Source organism: Lepidochelys olivacea, assembly GCF_965140295.1.
Source record: "Lepidochelys olivacea isolate rLepOli2 genome assembly, chromosome: 2".
NCBI classification, from domain to species: domain Eukaryota; kingdom Metazoa; phylum Chordata; order Testudines; family Cheloniidae; genus Lepidochelys; species Lepidochelys olivacea.
Genome location: NC_140412.1, coordinates 60,364,318 through 60,386,417, shown reverse-complemented (window position 1 = coordinate 60,386,417; position 22,100 = coordinate 60,364,318). Strand labels below are relative to the sequence as shown.

At 42.3% G+C, this 22,100-nt stretch overlaps 1 protein-coding gene across 4 annotated transcripts in view; it reads left to right on the top strand.

Annotated features, from left to right (window-relative positions):
* Positions 1 to 3,582: 3,582 nt before the first annotated feature.
* The window catches only part of SULF1 (sulfatase 1), a 177,168-nt gene continuing 158,650 nt past the window's right edge, over positions 3,583 to 22,100 (top strand). For 2 of the 4 annotated variants that reach the window (XM_084618081.1, XM_084618078.1), the window contains exon 1: positions 3,583 to 3,889. The gene's annotated coding sequence lies outside the window, so the exon portion shown is untranslated. Of the gene's footprint in view, positions 3,890 to 5,022; positions 5,121 to 22,100 lie in introns of all 4 variants that reach the window. The other 2 variants (XM_084618080.1, XM_084618082.1) reach the window with 2 other exon arrangements.

The window sequence follows — 22,100 nt, the reverse complement described above, 5'->3', positions numbered from 1 at the left end:
ATATACAAAACTGAACTGCCAATGCCATCTGTGGAGGGGATGAGTCTAGACAAAGATGAGTGAAGCTCATTGCACTGACTTACAAGGGCTAGTTTGTTACCATGGAAACTATTTGGAGCTAATAAGTGAAGAGAAATGTTAACTGTGGGAATAAAACAGGAGTGACTATTTTTCAATATCACAGTTACCTACAATTAATCTTGCATATTAGGACTGTCTTGAGTTACTTACAACAGTGCATTATTCAATTTGTTACAAGTCTTATCTGAGTGGGGTCAGTCTGACCCTGCAAGGAGTTCACTGTTTTGAGAGTCAACCTGAGAATGTGTTTTCTGATGCATTATTTTAACAATATTTCAGGTACAGTTCTTTCAGTGCAGCTTTAATTTCACTTTTAAAACCTAAACTCTTTGCAGATGGTAGTTGGGGTACAGGGGAAATAACGGAAAAGTATAGTTGATATAAACAGTCACTTCTACTGCAAACTAGAAGAGTCACAGGAGAAGCAGTTACGTTATCCTACAAAATCATACAAAATCAGCAGCAGTTTTTTATTTGAAAACATGATCATGCATAATGCTTAAAGGTTGTAACTAACTTTGTTTTTGGAGGTGAAAGTTTGTAATTCAAGTTTTTTTAAGAGAAAAAGCTCTTTGAAGACTGTTGTGTGTTCATGTGTGTAAAATACACAATTGTGAGTCCTCTTTATGATCTCATACCACTTTTACCCTGTTGTAACATCACTGACATCAGTGGATGTACACCTGATTTAGACTGATATAAAGAAATGATAACAGAATTAAGTCCAAGTATGTGTGTAAGATACCTACCATATGTATATGTACACACATATAATGGGTATGTCTACATAGGTACATAAGCATTATATCAAAATGTTTGTATTGTACATAATTGCTTTTCATATTGCTAGAACGAAATATAACAATTTTAACTAAAGCTAGCTTCAAATATTAACATTTAGTTGCTTCTCATATGGCAGACATAGAACAGAGCGAGTCCTCAGATGATCAATGATTTATGCAAAAATTCAGAATCTATATATATGATATATAATAAATTGTTTTTTGTGTCTTTGATGTTCCACATCTGACTGTTCTGTATTTTTAATACATTTTGCATTACTAATACAATACTGTAAAATTATTATTCAACACTTTTGCAGTTTCTTAGGTTCTTACTTTTGTTAGTTAAAAGAGAACACAAACTAGTTTAATAATGCCTCCAGGGTTTTCTGAATCTACAAAGTTGTTCAGACTCTTTCCAGACCTCAGTCTGGTAGGATAAAAAAACCAAAAACCTGCCTTGAAGCAATAATTGTCACTGTTTAAAATCTTATGATACCCAAGGGGACAGTAGTTTCATCCCTGCCTTGCCACTTAGCATTGTTGAAAATATTGTTCTGCTGCTTGTTTTTCTGGATTTAGCAGATTAAGGAGTAGTGTTTTAGTGAATACCGAACATCTGTGAAGGCAGTTTCAATTTAATAGGCTGAAACAGACACCATATAATCACTTCTGGGAAGAACTTGAACAAATGCAATCTGTACTCTCTAGTGCTTCTTTTCTTTTCTTTTTCTTTTCTTTCTACAGGTGAATTGTGACAACTACTAACTGAGCACAAATTATAACTCATGTTTTATAAAATATTTCATTTTCCCCCCCACTACTGATTCTAAAATAGCTTCCAACAATATGCCCAAGGTATTAAAGAACAAGCAAATCAACCTTTCTGGGCTTTAAAGATATTCTCTTTTAGATGGCTGTGCAGAGTGCTTTAAAACTGTTTACAGTTGCAAACCTTTCTACACATTGGATTTTAGCACTTTTTGGAATAATTTTTAATGCCAGAACAACACTTCTCCTTTTAGCTTTTCCTTTCCCAGTTCAAAGAAATGCAACATCTGTCATAATGTAAAATGTAGATTTAATGCAAACGGCAAGTCAGGCACTTGGTAACAAAGTAAAAGATCCTTGGGTGGTTTTTTGTTTTGTTTCTCTCTCACCATCGTATTTCAGTGAACAAGGAAGGAAGCATCTATTTGTTGTATAGGCTTTTATGGGGCACTTATCAGTAGTATCTGAGTTTCTCACATAAATTAATGAATTTATCCTTAAGGCATCCCTTAAGTAGAGAAGTATCACTATCCCTATTTTATAGATAGGAAACTGAGGCACAGAAATTGGCACAAGGTCACATAGGCAGAGCCAGGAATAGAACCCAGCTATCCCAAATCCCGATGCCTGAGAACTTGCATGTACTGGTTATAGAATGCTTACATGTAAGGGAAATGCGGCGCCTCATGGTCTCGGACACCATCCGATGGTCCAGGGACATCTACATCGAGCACATCACCGGCCACAGACAGTACCAGGAGGAATGAGCCGGTACGACATTGTGCACCTACTGTGGGAAAGAGACTGAGAGGCTTTCCCCATCGGACCGTATGAACTGGAACCATAAACCCACTAAACATTAAATCCCACCAAATGAGGGTAGACCCATCCCCACCATCGTATCCACTCACTATACTCTGCCTACTGAACATAGCCGTTGTATGGATAACTTACCCCATATCTCAATGTCTGTACTCTGACCGGTTAAACTTTTACCCCCAGTCGGGGAGATTGCAGATTATTATGTAATCCTTACTCCACCAGCTCCTAAATCGAATTTTACACCCCTTGATAATCTGTACCTTATCCCCTGACAACCAGAAACTTCTATGCTTGAACTCTGTACCGTTTCTTATTTCAACATTATCTTAATTAAAATTTCTGAGGACATCTCCATTTAAAAGAGTGAGTGTGAGAGAAGGGTGGGAGAGTCAGCCAGAATAGAGTGGGGGTGGGGTGGGATGGACACTGTCCTGGTTTGATCAGAATCTGGAAAATAAAACTTTAAAGGAAAGTAGTCCATGAGTTATTTGGAATGTGCTTTTAATCACAGAATGAAGAGACACTGCTGTTAGTTTTAATCGTTACAAAAACCTTGCATGTTCAAGAAGACAATTTTGAAAATAATAGGAGTAACCAACTTTTAGCCCTTGAAAATGTGCTGTTTAAGAAATCCACCTATCAGCATTAAATATTGAGAAGCATAGACTTGTGGTAAACAGTGCAGACCTCTATGCTGTATAAAAACGTTGTGCTTTTTAGCTGCCTCTCCCTTCTTTTCCCCAGGAATGCTGGAGGCAGCCACAGTGTAATCATGGGAAGGTGGGAGTTTGGATTTCAACATGCAAATGTCTCATTTCCGTGCAAACGACTCCTACATTAACACTTTATCAGGATCTCAAGCTGCATCTTTTATCTCTTTTTAGGAAAGTGTCTCTCAGAGGAGATTGCCCTCAATAGACCTGCAATAAAAACTGTTGCTGCCCTGCTTCTGTGCATCCTACTGTGAGGGTCCCAGTGGTCCCTTGGGAATACAAGGAGTTGTGAGAAATAACACAACTGGCCACCAGAACAATCCACTCCCTCTACCTTCCCACCAGCACCTCCCACTTCTACTTTATAGCCGCCCTTTTCTCTCCCAAAATCTCAGGTTACTTTGCTAAGAGTTCTCAGAGCTACAGTTTCTGTCCTTGTCTCTGCCTCCAGCTCCTTAAGAGACACCCAGCCCCAGCAATTGGATTGGGCAGCCCGTCTTGACACACCGCTGTGCTGAGTGCTTGAGGACGTGTTTCAACAGATGGTTGGGGTTAGTGTGTGTCATCACATTCGAGTGGGGATTAGGGAAGGGAGGCTGCCTTGCTGGAGCTGTGTGGTCTTCTGCAAGTGTGAGTTGCAAGCAAAAGAAGAGCTACTTAGCTTTTGGGAGAAGAGGGAGGATTCATTTTCAGCAGCTAAAAGAAAAGCAGTTTGTTCAGGTAAAGTAAAAGACATTTAATGCCTCTCCCCACCCCCTTCCCCTTCATGGTTTTGAACGGAATGCTAGCACAGCACACTTGTCAAAGCCAGTTGCTGCTGCCTTATCAATGCAGCTATTGTATGGCTGACAGATAACTGCGACCATAGCTTGATGCTTGGCTGTCTTCATAGAACTAACACTCTTAATGCAGTTAAGGTCACGCTTTTGAAGGTGTAGATTAGAAAATCTCGTTTGGAGCAGTGTATCTACTACTACTGTCTCCCCCTCGCTCTCACACATGTGCTAAAAACCTTCAGTAAGTGAGAGATCGCCAGAGCTATCATAGTAGTTTCATTTCTATGTTTACATTAATGAATTAGTGAAAACCATTGGGGGGAAAAATCCTAGCATGGTTTTTCTGAGATTCTGACAAGATGCTTAACTGCTTTTATGCAGCGTGGACTGTCTGCCTCATTGTGAAACGAACCAAAATGTTTTGAAAGTACATTTGATATGTCTGTAAAGTTTGAAGACTCCTTTATAGAGACCTGGCTGGGCTCCTGATGATTGGAGTATAGTTAGCTTGGCTTACACATGGATTTAAAGTTAGGAAAGAAGCAGAAAACGGAGGAAGTGAAAGAATACAATGTAATACTGCGCTTGCAGCTGCAGCAGAGCAGATGGATGTAATTCATTTGCAGATCTGTTTGTGAAAGTTTTACAAGTCACTGAAAACTAAGTAGTACTGTATCACTATAACGGATCATTAAAGGCTGGCTATATTTATAGATTCTAAACAGGCTATCTGAAGTGTTAATTAAATGTAAAGAGATTTTTACCATTAGGCATGAGGAAAGGCAGAAATTTAATTAGAAATTAGTCACTGTAAGTACTTACTATCACTTTCATTTAATGACTATTAATTTCACTGATATGTGGGGAGAAAAAAAGCCACCAAATTAAATAAAAAAACAAAAAAAGTGATCACAAATTGAATTCTGGATATTTTAGAATTAATCTTCCCAGTTTATTCCTCTAGTCTTTCTTTTGACAGGTACTGAAGGCTGAAGTGGCTTATTTTAAAATAAATCCTTTTAAAAGTCTTCCCTTATGGAGTAACTAAATGATGTGTTCCTTTTGCCACTATGACAGATCTTCCATGCAGTAACTCTCTCACACCTGTGGTGCTCATGAATAATTGGTTTCTCCCACTTGTGAAAGAAATCTAACACTGTCCTCACCATATACAGGTGAGATATTCTGTATACAATCTGTTCTGAAATAAGATCCGTATACAATAAATAAAGATGAAATAATATGAACAATATGAACAATGAAATAAGATCTGTATACAATCTGTTCTGAAATAAGATCCGTTTAGTAGACTGAGCAAGGGGATTTATGGCTGGTACTCAACTGTGTAACGGTGCCCACAAAACCATGTTTCAAGTTGCACATATATTTTTGCCTCAAACCAAAAAAAAAAAAAAAAAAGTCGAACAGACTGTTTGGACGCTTTACAGATTGTTCTTAGCTTGTATTTTCAAACACATTCTTTAATAAAACTGTATCCTCACAGCAATTTTAAAGAGAGTATTAACTAAATCCTAATAAGACAGCATAACCTGACTGGTTTCAGAGTAACAGCCATGTTAGTCTGTATTCACAAAAAGAAAAGAAGTACTTGTGGCACCTTAGAGACTAACCAATTTATCTGAGCATAAGCTTTAGCTCACGAAAGCTTATGCTCAGATAAATTGGTTAGTCTCTAAGGTGCCACAAGTACTCCTTTTCTTTTTGCATAACCTGACTGGGGTTGAGTGAAGAAATTGGAGCATATTGACTTTTCACTCAGCCCAGTTTATCTTTCTAATGAGCAGTGGAAACTTTTGCAGTTTAAAAAAAAAAATACCAAACTAGGCTTGTGTTAAGACCTCCTATACAAGGAATACTCTACTTTAACTTTAAATTTGATTTCTTCACTTTATTCTGCCTGTTTTTGGTTGATGTGAAGTTCCTTAAAACAATTTCTGTCCATGAAGATATGGCTTAGCTTGCTAACAAAGACAAGGTGCAGCAGTTTCAGGAATGTGAATTGCACTGCACATTCTGCAGTCACAGTCTAATTATAAGGCTGCCTTCTCCATGGATTTCTGTCAGATGGGTCATCAGATCTAATCTTTTAAGAAAATGTTTGGATAAATATACTTCCATCTTTTTTATTATTTTACTATGGAAAAATAGTTTGCCCAACACCATCAGAAAAGCTTATGAAGAAAGTGGGGACATTAAATCATGTTTTTCCTTCCCTTCTAATGAGTGGGCTGTTTAAAAGACAATGCCCACAGGGTAGTCCAGCTTCTTGTCAAAATGTAATCTACTGTTCCAGATGGTAAACATTCAAAGACATATTTATGGCGTCTTCCACATACCTCAGTTTGACATTTGTTTTCTTCTTGAGAGCACTTGTGCTGGGTACACATGAAGTTCTCATTAGCATCCTAACAGCTGTAAAAGTGTTCAGAGCTCACAAAGATGTCCCTCATAGTGAGATAAAAATAATCTGAAAAAAGAGCTGGACCAATACAACTGCTGTGCCCCCAACAGATCTGCCGATAGACACACAAGGTCAGAAATTCCAGAGGTACAAAAAAGATCTAAAAATTGCTGCATGAAAACTGCATTTTTTGTTGCTGCTAGTTTGCTTGGTAGAATGTTGAACATCCCAGGCATGTCTGTATTACCAATTGTTCTTGTGATATGGGGAGGTTTACCCTAAATGAAATAGGATTTTTTTTCATGTTCCTCCACAGTGAAGACAGGGTCAGATACAGACTGACTTTGTAGTTGTTTTCCCTAAGTATCTTTTTTTTTTTAACCCACTGCTGCAAGCAAAAGTCAGAGCCCAAGAACTTTGTTTTCTAGCCAGAATGTGTTTTGCTGTGGGTTGTCTTAATTATGTGTCATCTTGTTAATTGTCAGGGGCTTCCTCTTTTTAGCACTTTATAATCGAGGTGGGTGAGCTTGTTCAAGTCATAAGCAGCAGAAGTTGAAGTTTCATATTGGCATGCCTTCCTTGAGCTTTCACTGGCGTGACTCAGTTTTAGAGAGAGAAGCTTAAATATGCTTGGTGTAAACTCACATTTTTTTAAAAAGTTGGTATTTTTCCAAGTGGTGTGTAAATACTTTAAAAAAAAACCAAAAACAGGCTAAATAGGACAGTGTTAGTAGGAAAGGGATATTTATGGCAAGTATTGGTGTGAGAGTTATAATCACAGTTCTCACTCCAGGCAGGGACTGATAAAATCAAACTATTTAAAATGCTGTGATGCTGGGACATTATTTCCAAATGTGGAAGACATTATAAACCCACACTCATAGGAAGTTAGGCAGCTATGGAAAGAATGATTTTTGAATGATTTGCAAATTCTATTCTGACTAGATCATTTTATTACAGAGAATTATTATCTAGTATTCTGTACATTACAGAGTGCATTCAATTTTATAGTACTGTCCAAGGAGTATGACGAGTTTTAAATGTTATGTAAGGACAGGGTTTATCTTTATCCATACAAGGTTTCACCCTTGTCATGGATGTCATGAGAGTCATGGATTTCATGATTTTCCTGGCTTTTTAAAAATATATAAAACCATGGCATTTAGGGATTTATTTGAGAGGGGAGGTAAATTGATGCGATAACAGTTGAGGACTTCACTCTGACTGCCCTGAGAGCTGCAAAATTAACAGGGAATGGGAATTCAGTGACAATTCTATGGTGAAGCAAAAAGAACAAAGGTAGTGGACTTTTCTGCTAAGGTGTTTGCCTCAATATCTCGTGGAAGTGTGTTCATGTTCAAAAATGCCTCATTAGTTTTCTTTTGAGTCTCCCCAGGTTCTTGTATTATGAGAAAGTGCCCAACTTACCATCTGTAATCCTTGAAGATTCATAACACTAAGAATATCTATCTTCACAACTAAAAGGCCTTGACAAGTGATCCTATTTACACAAATATCTGGAGTTACTCTCAATATCTGGAGTTCCCCAAAATCAGAGTGGTCATTCAAACAGCTTTGTGGGCAAGGCTTAGGCCTGCTCTACACGGGGCGTGGGGCAACTTAAGTCGGTCTAAAGTTACGCAACTTCAGCTATGAAAATAGCGTAGCTGAAGTTGATGTACTTAGAGCTACTTACCACCGTGTCTTCACTGTGGTAGGTCGACTGCTGCCACTCCCCCATCGACTCCGCCTACACTTCTCGTTCCGGTGGAGTACCGGAGTTGACAGGAGAGCGCTCGGCGGTCAATTTATCGCGTCTTCACTAGACATGATAAATCTTCATTAGACATGATAAATCGACCCCTGCTGGATCCATTGCTCCGGAAATAAGTGTAGACATGCCCTTAGGGAGTTTGGATAGGTCTTTCATAGATTCTGGAGTCAGAAGCGACCTAGCAATCAGCCAGTCTGACTTCCTTCATAACATAGGCCATAGAACATCCCCAAAACATCCAATCTTGATTTAAAATTTGCCACTGATGGGGAAACTTCCACAACCCTCGGGGTTCCCTTTATTCTTCTGTGTGCTTATTGACACGTGGTGTTTTGAGGCTCACCCCGGCAAGTAAGGGGTTCCGTCACTATCTATCTGCCTTGTAACTAGAGCCCTGTGTGGATACAAAAAGGTGTATTCACATCTGATCTGCAAAAATTGTCTGCAGATTTGCAGGGCTCTAAACTCCACAAGCCATTGTGCAGCCTCACTTCTCCCTAGAGACCTCCTGCCCTGCTACCTGCTTTCCCCTGCTGTACCTCCTTTCCCGCTACAATTCGGGGGTTGCCAGGCATCTGGCTTTTGACCAGAACAACCAGTGAAAAGTGACCCCGGTTGGCGGCACAGTGGGGCTAAGATAAGTTCTCTGCCTGCCTTGGTTCCATGTGGCTTCCGGAAGCAACAGCGTGTGCCCACTCTGGCTCCTACGTGCACTGCCCCTGCCCCAAGCACTGGCTCCACAGCTCCCATTGGCCGGGAACCACATCCAATGGGTGCTGCGGGGGTGACACCTGCGGATAGGACAGCGTGCAGAGCTGCCTGGCTACACCTCTGCGTAGGAGCCAGTGCGGGGGGGGGGGGGGCATGCCACTGCTTCTGGGAGCTGCCTGAGATAAGTGCTGCCTGAAGCCTGCATCCCTCACCCCCTTCCGCACACCAACTCCCTACCCCAATTCTGATCCCCCTCCCACCCCTTGAACCCCTTGTCCCCTCAGAGTGCCCTCCTGCACCCCAAATCCCTCATCCCCAGAGCCCACACCCCTAGCTGGAGCCCTCACCTCTCCTGCCCCCACCCTTGGCCCCAGCCTGGAGCCCCCTCCTGCATCCCAACCCCTCATCCCTGGCCCCACACCGGAGCCCTAACCCCTCCTGCACCCCAACCCTCTGCCCCAGCCCAGAGCCCCCTCCCACACTCCAAACCCCTTGGCCCTGCACCCCAAACCCCTCATCCCCAGCCCCACCCCAGAGCCCACACCCCCAGCCAGAGCCCTCACCCCCTCCCGCAGCCTGCCCTGGCCCAGTGAAAATGAGTGAGTGAGAGAGGGTGGGGGAGAACAAGCAACTGAGGGATGGGGGATGGAGTAAGTAGCAGGCGGGGCCTCAGAGAAGAGATGGGGCAGGGGTGAGCCTAGGGGCAGGGGAGTGGGAGGGACAAGGGTGTACGGTTTTCTGCAATAAGAAAATTGTTAACCCTAACACCTGTATTCAGTTGTGGCAGCTCTAATGCATGCAGCCAGTGCCACCTGCTCGTTTAAAGAACAGCCTCACCTTCAAAATAGCGCTTGGCTCACTCCCTTCTGGGAGTTGTAGTTTACCTCCTCCCTCAGAGCAAGTTGGGGACTACAACTCCCCGAATGCGCAGCGTGCTGCTGCGTGACTCACAGAGAGCTGAGCTGAAACCTACAGGCTGGGTGACAGCCGCTACGTTCGGGTGAGCGTGTGCCGCAGAGCCCTATGTGGATACAAAATTTGTATCTGCATCCGCAAAAATGGTCTGCGTATATCTGCGGATACAAAGCGCTCTACTGGGTGTCTTATAGCTGTTCAGCTTTGGTCCAGAATTCTGATCCCAATAGCCTGCCAGTAGCCCACAAGCCACACCCTGGCTTTTGCACAACCTGGTTATTTTTTGCAGGCTGACCTTAGTATCCTGCCAGTCCCAAATTCGCTCCCACATCATGCTGCTGCAGGGACCAGGCCCTCTCACTGGACCCTCATAAAGAAAGTGTTACATTTGCTGCCTTTGCAGAGACAATGAAACATTCCAACCTGTCAGCTTTCCAGAAGCATACACTTTACTGAAATTACACAGTACTGATGATTTGTAATGAAATCAAAATAAAATGATTAGCAAAAGAGCATGGTTTAAGGGATAAAAAGTAAAAGAGAGAAAGGTAGAGATGGCTATGAGAAAATAAAAGTGAAAACAGACATATAAAAGTCTAAAACTTAATGTAGCAAAACACAGTTTTTGTTCAAGATGGTTTCTCTCACCCCCAGTCTCCTTTCTAGCCTTTACTGGCTAGCCTGGTCAGGATCTGTCACAGAGATCAAATTGTTTGTTTTCTTTGTCTCCTAAGGTGAAGGATAAAGATTGGAGTCTCTCTCTGTTTCTTACGTAACCCTTTTGCCAAATGGCGTTGACAGCAACAAGGGCCAGCTTCAATATCTAGGGGTTCTCTATACATACAGAACCAGCTCAATCTCCCACCCAGTAATCTGGAAAAACCTAATACTACTCCTGGGCACTTCTAAAACACAACACTTCCCCACTCCCAAGCACTGAGTCTGTGTATAACAATAAAGAACTTTTAATAAAAGGGAAAGGGAGCCAAGTGTTAATTTGGGAAAACACCACTACCATATTCAAAGGCATGAGACCATAAACAAATGCAACTCCACAGTGCATTGGGCAAGTCTTTTGCCTCAGTTTCCCACCATGTGGGGGAAAGTCCAAAGAATGACTGTCCCTTTAACACCCTTCACTGCATCTCACTTGCAGTTGGCTATCCTTGATTAGCAAAGCCCTGGAGTTCTTAAGTGTGTTCACAGGGGTTCACCTGCCACCCAAGAAGTGAGCAGGGACATCAAGCAATGTCTCTGTGGTTGCTGTGCACCTCTTCTACTGGCTGTTTGCTGCCGCCTCCGCTGCCACTGGTCACATGCTGCGGCTGCTTTACATTGCTGTTGCAGGTTGCTCACTGACATTTCTTCAGTCCCATGTTCTGAGGTTCTACTGCTTAATTCAGATCCCTAGTGACTTCACTGAGTAGCAGGGAACTTCACTGCCACAGCCTCTGCATTGTCTTTCATCTCACCATTGTTCCTACACCGCATCTAAGGCATAGCGCGTAGACCTAATCATTAGTGATTCAGATCTGGTAATCCCTGAATAGAAATAATGACTCTCAACTGAGTCTAATCAATTCTGTTATAAGCACTGGAGAGGGGAAGGTCAAATGTTGTCAAGAACTCTTTAAGCAGAGTCCACACACCCCTCATCATCACTGGGATTTGGCATCCCTACCCCCTGCTAAGTGAGTGAGGTTCAGTTGAGAGTGACCCTCTCAATCAGGACAGGCTAAGTAAGTTTTGCTGCCCTTTACTCATACAATAATGACAACTACATTTCATTACCCCTGCATTCAATGATTTGTAACCCAACACCAACCAAAAGTGATCATTTTTGCACAGCAGCTCTGTCATTCTGCGTGTAAGCGGGGGAATAGTCCTGCTATTGTGGGGAACTTTCCTGGCTTTTGCCTACCCCGGTGAAGTGGGCTAGCAAAAGGATCTGAGTCCTTGATTCCACTTCCTTTACCCAGAGGCCTCCCTGCCCTTGAGGACTTCCCTTCCACTCTCCTGTCTGGCAGAGTCCTCGTAACCCCGACAAGGTTGGGCCCAGGATTTCTGGGGGCCTTGACCCCCCAACCATGCTGTGGTCACCTAGGACAGGGGCTAGGGTGTTCCCACTCCAGGGAACTCTTTCTGCACTGGGCACTTCTCTGACCCACTGATTATTACACACAATTTAAAGCAATGCAAGTTATTTAATTAACAATTACTTTTAAAAGAATAAGGAAAAATGGGAAAGGTTAAAGGAAACACATCACCCTGCTCTGTGGCAGGGAACATCACAAACAGTGACTCTGGAACGTCAGGGCAGTTCACAGTCTGTTCCTTGTAAGTCCCAGGCCTTCTTCTCAAGCCCTGGCTGTGCTGCAGGGATGCTGTGGGTTGGACACTTGCTCTGGTGGTGGCCACACGCTCTCAGGCTCTAAGTGGTAGGACCCTTCTTCCCAGTGTCACCCCCGCCCTGTTGGGGTTACGATTCAAGCCTGGCCTGCAGAGCCTCTTGGCTGAGGTATCTCCCTGTGCTGGGCCTGCTGCCCAGGGTCCCCCTCGACCTCCCCAGCTGCTCACCGCACCCAGCTCCAGACTGCTCCAGCCCCAGCTCACCACTCTGTCTCAGCACTGCTGCTGCTCTGCCTCCAGCTCCCTGGGCTGCTTCTTTGGCCCCCCCTGGCTCTGGTTGCTGCAGCTCTGCTCCCAGGACAGGTCTGCTCTGCAGGCTGCTTCTGTGACTCTGCTCACAGCACTGACCTGCTTCCTGGGCTGCTTTTCTGGCCACTGCAGCTCTTCTCCCAGGGCAAGTCTGCTCTCTCTGGGCTGTGCCTCTGGCTTTGGGGCTCTGCTCCAGCACTGGGTCTGCTCCCTCTGGATCTGGCACAGCTCTGCTCCCCAGCTCAGCTTGGGCCCCCTGCTTTCTCCTTAGCTTGGCTCCACTCTGTCTGACCCAGGCAATTCCAGCTCCCGCAGGGGAAGGGACCTCCCTGGCCTCCTGACTCCCTGATTAGAATCATAGAATATCAGGGTTGGAAGGGACCTCAGGAGATCATCTAGTCCAACCCCCTGCTCAAAGCAGGACCAATCCCCAGTTTTTGGCCCAGATCCCTAAATGGCCCCCTCAAGGATTGAACTCACAACCCTGGATTTAGCAGGCCAATGCTCAAACCACTGAGCTATCCCTCCCCTCCTGCCTGCCCTGTCATTCAGGCTGACCTGAAGCACTGGCCTCTCCCCATTGTTCCTGGGGACTGTCAGTCTCAGGGTCCTGATTTCCCATAGACCCTTCCCCTTTTAGTACTGGGAGCTAGCCAACCAAAACACCTCCCCTGAATGTTAGTAAGGGGGCAGCAGTCGCCTTACATGTTCATCAAGGCAGAGTATGTGTGGCTATGCAAACGCAATCTGTTCCTGAAGTTTTTTCCACCAGCTCATCACTCGATGTCAGGGGAGAACTCATTCAAACCCTACTTACACGTATATCCCCAAAGAGATGGCTTTGTCTTACAAATCAGGAGGGCCTCCTGGGGATTCAGACTTCTGGGTCTCTCTGGGGTTCAGAAGCCTGGTTAATTCTCTATCTCTCAGTTCAGGATCACAATAACCCCCACCAGTTTAGCTCAATGGCTTTGTTTACTGTTAATATGTGTCTTGAGATAGCTTGGACAGACCTGTTTATCACCTTTCACCTAGGTTTGGCTATCTGGTCTTAAACATGTTTTAGTAACATCATACCGAGGGAATTCATAACTTCATATATATTCTTAACACGTGCATTTTATAATATAAATAATCAGCATGTTGTTAGCTTTCATATGATACCTTACAAGGCATATTTTTATAAATATTATTGCAGTAAGGTGTGAGTACAGGGGTAGCTGCGGTCACAGTGCTGAAGCTCTGAACCTTTTCAGACTTGACCATCACTAATCATTTGGTTACAGTGAAGCATTTTTGTAACAGTTGATCTTTTTAGTAAGACTTCCATGACTTTCCTAAAAATGTGCCTTAGCATATTTCCAACCCTGAGCATTGCACAAATTTATCTATAACTACAAATTACATTACAAAGTCTATTTTTGTGAATATTTTAGGCCTCCTAGCAAAGATAATATTGGTGGAACCCCCAAACACATCTTGCTGCTATCTCCCTGTTTTACATTATCATGTTGTGACACTAAAAAATTGAGACACAATAATTTTCCTGAAAACTAGGTTTGCATGCTCCAAGATAGAGCTGTGTCAGCCCTATGAGAATCAGGGCTGTCCTGTGGATTTAGTTGACTAGTTGCTTTTTGGACCCAAATATCAGAGGAATTATTAGAAATATCCAATTTTCCACAGCAATTTTAATTTTTTAATTGAAAAGCTGAACACCTGAAAACTGAAAAACTTCAATTCTGGTGATTCATGAGAGTTGTCATTCTGGTGCCTCACACTCCAGTTCTCTATACGAAGGACTCCCTGGTAGGACTACATTTCCCATGATGCACCACAGTAAAACATGGCAGTTGTGTGGCTGCAGTGCATCATGGGAAGATGAAGTTCAGCTGGGGTGCCTTGCCCATGGAGAAGAATGGGAGCACTTTGGTACATGAATGGTGAGTACTTGGTTCTGGAGAATGGGCATGTGGGGGATTAGGAAGGTTACTTTCCTCAAGAACCTCCACAAAAATGGGCTAATGGTATGTTCCAATATTGTAATTTCAAAGTTTGAAGCTGATCATTATTACAGCACATGCACTGCTTTCAGTTACTTTCATTGAAAAAGAGAAAAAAGTGTTAATGAGCCTATGAACGTAAATGTCTGTAGTATTACCAATTGCAGTACTTGCACTTTTAATACAGGTCTTGTGATATTTAGTGTTGTTCTTAAAGCCCCAACTATTGGGATCAAGAGGTTACATGAGAATCTGAGCTCATTTTAAAAAAAATCTAGCCCTCATGGTTGCAGAGAAAAACTCGAAAAAATGAAGGTACTGCAACCTAAAGTTTCACAAACTGGAAGGCAAGTAAATAGAACCCAAAATATATTTTAAAAGCAATAAAAGCCTTATCACTTTTAAGCCAGTCTCATCATTTGTGAATGCTTGGGATTGGCAATACTGTATCCGCAATTTACAAATATATTTTAAAAAATGACTTTTGCCCTTTCTCATTGTGGCATTTCTGTGGCATTTCTGAAACATTTCTTAATAAAACTATAGGCTTTTTAATGTTTTATTGCAACAGACAGCCAGCACACTGTAGAGCTGTGTGTAACAACAGAGCCTTGTAATGAGGATGGAGTCTCAAGCATGGACAAACATGATGACTAAGGGGATAAATGTGTGTAGTTTCATAGAAAAAATATCTGGTTTCACGGAGAGAATTGCTCCATTGTGACTCAGAATATTGAAGTGTCTGTTTACCGCTTCTATACTTTTAAATGAACTCTGAAGAGAAACTATTACAAAGAAGGAAAAGAGAAGCAGAACTATACATTGAATTGCTGCTTTGCAAAAGCACCTTTAATTATTAGAATATGTCTTTCAGCTGAGCATAAGGTTGAGTGTAACAGGAAGATGAATGAGGCCTTTGGGTTTTAAAGTTAGCCTGCAAGCAAGGGATGATGAGTAAATGGGGGTGAGCATTAACTTGCTCTAAATGGCTTTGAAATAGCTCTTCCCCGTTGCTTGAATCTGTCATCTTCACCTTCCACAGGATGAGCGTTCAACTTTTTATAGAATTTACTGAGACTCTGGATTTCAAAGATGAGGAGAAGAGCTGGTTAAACCGTTTTAGAGCATAATTGGAGATGAATTAAGTCACTTTTCCTACTTTCAAATTATCAATGAAAAGACTTAGTTGTTTACAAAATTAAAGCCCTGAACCTGCAACTGGATCTACTAGTTCAGACCAGTGCACATGTTAGGAGCTTCATCCAAGTCAAAGGGACTCTACAGGGGTTTGTGACGGCCGATAATAATTGGAGTATCTAGGGCCTACTTCATTTATTCTAAATTATTTGACTGTATTACAACAAAGTATGTCTGCAACACCCACTGCTGCCACCTGATAGAATATCTCCAAAGATACAGTGCTTACCTGTGCTTAATTTGTGCCAGGGCTTGACAAGGCTGAGTCCCGGCACCTCAAGACTTGGCAGTTCATAGCCCCAGCACCTCTGGGCTTGCTGCATCAGTTGTGAATGTAAAAAAAAATTGCTTGAGCCTCAGCCCCTTTTTCATTACAAATTAAGCACTGGTGCTTACTGGGTTGGGGGGGCATGGGAATGGAGGAGAAATATAAAGGGATCAAAGATCTTGCAAGTCACATATAGGGAGTTGCTGGGGTTAGGAGAAGGAAGAAATCATGGGGGGAGGGGAATATTTGACTTGGGGGAAGGAGAAGGAGAATGGAAGATGGAGAAAAAAGATGCTGAAAGGTTCAATATCATATGTTTCATGATTTAGCTGTTCTAAACCTTTTGAGGATTGCCTCCCACTAATTTGGCTGCGTGGGAGGCATGCCAGTCCAAAATTAGAGAACAGCAGTGCCATAATAAATTGAACATACAATAAATAATAAGTACAGAATGCCTCTTCACTTTCAGTTTTCCCAAGGACTGCATAACGCAAAGATGTTAGATTTCAAAGTAATCCTAGAGTGTTGATGGGTTTTTTTAAAAAAAATATTAAATATTAAATCAATCATTGAATTCCATTTTATCAGAAACTTTCCTTAATTGTTGTCATTCTCCATTATTTCTATTAAAGAGAATAGATTAGCTCTAATATATTAATTCTTTAATCTATATCTAACATAATAGATAAGAAAATATACTCTGGATTCCTATGATCTTGTTTACATTTGGAGTCAGTGTATTAACTGAGATTGTATCAATATCTGCTTGGTCACCAGAATGAGGGATTAGAGGGAGTGGATTACCATAGTTAGAGCAATAAAAATGTTCTGAAGTAAACTCAAATTCTGTTTATCTGCCAGGCATTATGCTAGTTCCTTTTATCTTAGTATCAGTAGAAAGTCAACATTCTTATCTCACTGTAACTTTGAGCCTATAGCTGGCATGCAGACTCATAGGCTAAGGCTTCCTCTACTCTGTTGCTGTGTGAATTCAGATTCCAGTTCATAGTGATACTGAAGAGTCTTGATCCCTGTCTCACTGGTACAGAGAGGCTCCTTGGGAGTGTGCCTGCAGTGGGAGAGGGGAAAGTTAAGGGAGGTGGAAGAGAAAAGTCAGAATATGTGTTCTGTGGACACCAGACTCCACAAACAAATAACAAGTAGCTTCATTCAGGAGCATGTGCAGGAGACATAATAAAATCAAACCAAAAAAACTCCCCAAAAGCCACAAAAACAAGCAAGTGTGCCTTTTAAGTTTTCCTCCAGTTTACCATCTTGCATTCCCATTGTGTCCTTCAATTCCTTCTCTTCGTATAAACAAATCTCTACCTGCATTTTGAATGTAGAGCTTGTCTGCGCCACAGCAACATGACATACTTACAATGTGGTTGTCCCTCAATACATTTTAGAGAGTTCTATCTTGCAGTGTAAACAGAATCTAGTGGAGCAGATTATAATTTTGTGCTATATTTAAAGCTGCATTGCTGCTCGGGAACTCTGTGAGGTTCCTTTTTGGAAACCTTCTCCTGCATCCTTTCATTTGGTGCACCAGGGATTCCTCCATCTGCCTCACAAGAGAAAGAGAGGTTGTGGCCTTCAAACCCTCTGAATCCCCTGGAATCCTTGGGGGCACAGGGTCATCCATATGGAGGTGCTGAGCCCCCGTGGCTCTGTTCTCTGATAGTGTCTCTCTCCCCTGCACTTAAGCATGTAGGATTAACTGTTTTCCCTGACTGCCACAGGGCATGGGGTAGAGGGATGGAGGGGACTATGTGCATTCTTCCTACCTCTGCCCCATCACTCCCTGTGCATGCATCAATGGATTCATGGAGTTGATGTAGGGATAGCGGGAGTGCTGTTGTGGAGGCATTTGACCCCTCCCCTCACCCTTCTGCATGAGGAGAGTGAGATCTGCAATTATACTCTCAAATGAAACTAGCACACTTTTGATTTTTCACCTGTTCTGTTTTAGAGTAGACTCAATAAACATAGCTTAAACAAAACTGTTAACTAAATACTTAGTGCAGATCGCACACAGCTGTTGAAGCTGCTGCAGTAGATACTGGAAACTTTAGTGCATTACAACACACAATTCTGAACCAAACCCCTGACAGCTGGAATGTTGCTACTGCCAAAGGTGAGCCAATCCCTATGCTGATGGAAAGAGGAAAGTATTTATATACAACAGTATAACATCACAGCTTTCTCTGCAACTTGTGCTCTACACCATGGTGCTGGGCACCATAAACAAACGTGGACGGATAGATAAGGAACTGCTAGAGCTGGCAAAGTAGGAATATGAATTGTAGCGGGCAGAACAACCTAAGAAACACAAGACTCTTCCAGGAAGAATTTTTTTTAAATACAAACTGGGCTTTGCCCTAGTATTGATGGTTACTTGGATGGAGTGAAGCATATTTGGTTACATGCTTAGCTTGTTGGCCCTGCTGTTAGATGATATTTAGACATCTGGTTCTGAATATCATCTAGCTTAAATATCAGTCTGATCCCACCTCCCTCCAGCCCCCTTACCATATGATCCCATCTCATGAAAGATCCAGTTTCTTTCCTGACTTTCAAGGACAGAGTACCGTTTCCACTTCCCTGATTTTCAGTATCTTCAGGAAATAAGTGGCTAGCCCACTCACTCATCTTGCATCTAATGGTCAGATTAATTCTGGGGATCTCTCAGTCCTACAGTTAAAGGGCTGGGAGGAAGACTGTTTTCAGACTTATTGCAGGAGAAGAGAACAGCCGCAGCCAGAGTAGGTGTGTGCAGAAAAATGTCTCCCAAAAGACAGCTCTAGGAATACCAGGGAAAAGGGCATCTAGGCTGGGAAGGCAGAAAGTTCCAGAGCATGCTGAAGTCTTCACCTGTTGCACATTCACCTGGGAAACTGGTGTTGTGGGGGGTCTTCCCTCTGATACAGGTGTGTGGGAAGTGGTTGTTTATTATTTTCCCTTAGAGGAATGGAGGAACTTGGGTGGGTGCACTGGAGTCACCTGAAGAGTAGGCTTTACTCTTCCCCTTCCAACAAAGGGGTGTGTTTGCCTCTATCCCTTCCACTGCAAGCTTGGGAAGAAAATAAATATCTCCATCTATCAGTGTCTCAGGTCACTGGTGATCAGTGCTTCTCCTGTACCTCTCACCTGGACCAGCCACAAGTGAATTAGCTCAGGCTCTGCTGCTATCTCCTGACAAATGACACTAATAATCATGCCATTTAGCAAAATGGATTATTTGATTGGCCCATCTCTACATTCGGGTGTCTCTCGTGGGCGTGGAGAGGTGGCACTGCAAAAGTGAAAATGCTAAGTTTCGCCAAGTTAGTGGTTAGTGTGGAGGGACAGGTTTCTCAAACCTTAAAGCCTACTTTTACTTTTGGTTGCCTTTTTATGAGAGGTGGAAGAAAACTTGCTTCTCTTTTTGGAGTTTCTTATAAAACTAAAATCTTTTGAGGCTGAAACCATGTAATTTCAGGGGACTGTGCAGCCTATCATGCACTTGGAAAGATGGGATGGAAGGACATGTTGGGATGCCGCTAGCACACCAGGGATTGATAAAATTAGAAAAGCCCAGGAGGCACCAGTTCCCCATCTCTCTCCCTCTCTCCTGCTGTATGCAGTATGTCAACTGTCTAAATGGGCCATCTTGATTATCAGTACACAAGTTTTTTTTCTCCTCTTAATTAATTAGCCTCTGACAGTTTGTGTGGCAAATTCCACCTTCTCTGTATGTATGTATATATATCTCCTTACTATATATTCTACTGAATGCATCTGATGAAGTGGGCTGTAGTCCATAAAAGCTTATGCTCTAATAAATTTGTTAGTCTCTAAGGTGCCACAAATACTCCTGGTTTTTTTGCGGATACAGACTAACACAGCTGTTACTCTGAAACCTGTCCTCCTCTAAGATTTTTACCCTGTGGCTCTCCTAATGTAGGACTTTGTCACTGTTTTCTGGTGTTGGAAAGAAGCTTCAAATGAAAGCACAAAATGCTACAAAAGATTTCTAATGAATGTAAGCAAAAATGTGAATTTAGCTAGTTTCAGGGATGTTTCTGTACAGTTCTATTCTCTGCTTAACCACTTTGGCCTCTGTTGTCCTTTTTTGTTGATTGAGGTTAAGTGGGAAATATTGCAACTTCAGCTTCCCCAGTTTAAAATAGAATATTTTCCATCATCCATTTTCATTTTTCCAGATATGGCAGTCATCTTTCCTTAAATCAAAACAGTTACATTGGCTCTCTCTAGGGGACAGAATGGTTTGAGGGACTGGTAATGGGATACAGAGCCTTTCTCCTCTGGGCCATTTCATCCTACTGTAGAGCCATAGTAACCATTGATGAGTAAATCTCAGAAACAAAACATGTGTTTACCTGAATCTACTGCCTACTTCCCAGCCTCTGCTTTCCTCTGATCCTGTGTTGTGGGTATTAAGAGCTGATGTAAAGATCTGCATATTTGCAGTGAACAACTAATTGTATTGATCCTACAAAACCCAGGAACTATGCTACATATTTTTGAGCATCATCTACTGGCGCCGTATCTACTAATTGTTCACATATAGAGTGGAGCACACTGGTATCGTAACAGTGGATGTTTCCATCTTTCCTTGGCTACAGCAGTTGCCTTCAAGGAGCACCTGGAAGAGCTCCACATTGGAGAAATCTGTTGAGAGAAAGATTTGCACCCCTAATTACAACACGCTTTATGGGGGAGACTCCTTGCTCTGTCCTCAACTGCAACACTCTTCAGGGAAACAGGTCCACATATAACTCTCCCTCTTGCCCGCTCTGCCATTAGGGTAGTATACCCTTAATTTTGCACTCTGAGGAACCTTCATTTGCAATGCCACACACAACTATATGTTTTGGAATGCCACTATGAGATAAGCCCAGAAGCAATGGGACGAGGTGAGTGTGCAGCAGCAGGAAATAACCAACCATTTCTTAACCTCGCATTTCATTTTGGTTTCAGAGTAGTAGCCGTGTTAGTCTGTATTCGCAAAAAGAAAAGGAGGACTTGTGGCGCCTTAGAGACTAACACATTTATTTGAGCATAAGCTTTCGTGAGCTACGGCTCACTTCATCGGATGCATTCAGTGGATGAGCATAAGCTTTCGTGAGCTACAGCTCACTTCATCGGATGCATTCAGTGGAAATTGCATTTCCACTGAATGCATCCGATGAAGTGAGCTGTAGCTCACGAAAGCTTATGCTCAAATAAATTTGTTAGTCTCTAAGGTGCCACAAGTCCTCCTTTTATTTCATTTTGGGTTAGTTCTTATTTTTATTAGCCACCTCCTCTTTCTCTCATCACAAACCACAGTAACACAATTAACACTAACTGGCACCCTTTGTTAAAAATCTCATTAGAGAGGCTGAGGTTAGCCTTTTACCCCTGTGGATGAAGATTGAGACACTTGTAAAATAGTGGGGAGAAGTTTGGGGAGAAGCACTCTGCTGCTGCCTATGCTGTACACGTTCTGTAAGAGAAGACTTCAGTTTCCTGGCCTGTCAATCAGGCTCTTTGTAGAAACATTACGTTAACACAGATTATTTTTTAAGAAAGTTGCTTCCTCTGTTATAAAGAGGTAGCACTAGATACTCCCAATTTTCAGTTAAAGCTATTGTGCTTCAAATAAAGTTATGCTTGACATCCTTCCTAGATTTATGCTGGATACTTATAGAACAATATATGAAAACGACCCTGCTGTATATCTAGACGTTTGTCACTTTCTTTCTAATCTTGCATAATCTTTCCTAATCTACCGCTAAATAGTTAATTCTCCTAAATGTGAAGCTCCAGGCCAAGTATTTCTGTAAAATTAGTTCATGAGTCATGACTGACTTCCTCTAACTGCCCTGTAGGTCTCCAGCAGCACTCACCTGCTAGCAACCACCTTTGTTGTCCTTCTTTTTCAAACTGCTTCTTTGCTTTCCGCCTGAATACAAAACTATCCAAAATGTTTGTAACCATGGAAGCCAAAGCCAAGTGAGATTTATCTGGGCTTGGGGTTTTGTTACAAACCTAAAATTTGAGTCAAGTCCACCAAAAGTTTTTGAGACTCCTTTAGCTGAGTTTTGTGACCCTTGAATTGCCTAGGGTGAATTTCAAATTAACCTCAACCATGGTTAGACATTTTCAGGGTCATTTAGAACTGAAATTCAAAGTAAACCTCTGATGCTATACATTATCGCA